This window comes from Geospiza fortis, unplaced genomic scaffold (assembly GCF_000277835.1).
Source record: "Geospiza fortis unplaced genomic scaffold, GeoFor_1.0 scaffold492, whole genome shotgun sequence".
NCBI classification, from domain to species: domain Eukaryota; kingdom Metazoa; phylum Chordata; class Aves; order Passeriformes; family Thraupidae; genus Geospiza; species Geospiza fortis.
Window position 1 is genome coordinate 52,674 of NW_005054846.1, and position 468 is coordinate 53,141.

A 468-nucleotide genomic window follows, 5' to 3' on the forward strand; every position below is an offset into this window, starting at 1 on the left:
TTCCCTCGTTTCGGCTTTTTTTTTTTTTCTTTTTTTTTTGGCCTTTTTTTTTTTTCCTTTTCCCCCCATCTTTTTTTCTTCCTTTTCTTTCTTTTTCTCCGAGGACACAAGGAGCTGTTCAATCCTCCTGGCTGGAATTTTCTGGGCTCGGCAGTGAAAGGAGATGTATTAAAACAAACAAACAAACAAAAAAAAACCAACAAAAAATCACAAAAATTGTTTAAAAAAATCATTAAAAAAAAAAAAAAAGCCGAGGTTCACCCAAAACATCGAGGGGAGCTCTGGAGCTGCCCTAAAATCCTTGGAATTGTGGGGTGAGGCTGGAGGGGATGGGGGGAAAAACGTCTCTAAGGCATCTGTAGCAACTCTGTGTCTTTAATATCCTCCGTGTCAATGCTGCACCTCTGTATTTTATGAAAATAAATGTTCCTTTGATGCCGACAGGACAAAAAAAAAAAAAAAAAAAAA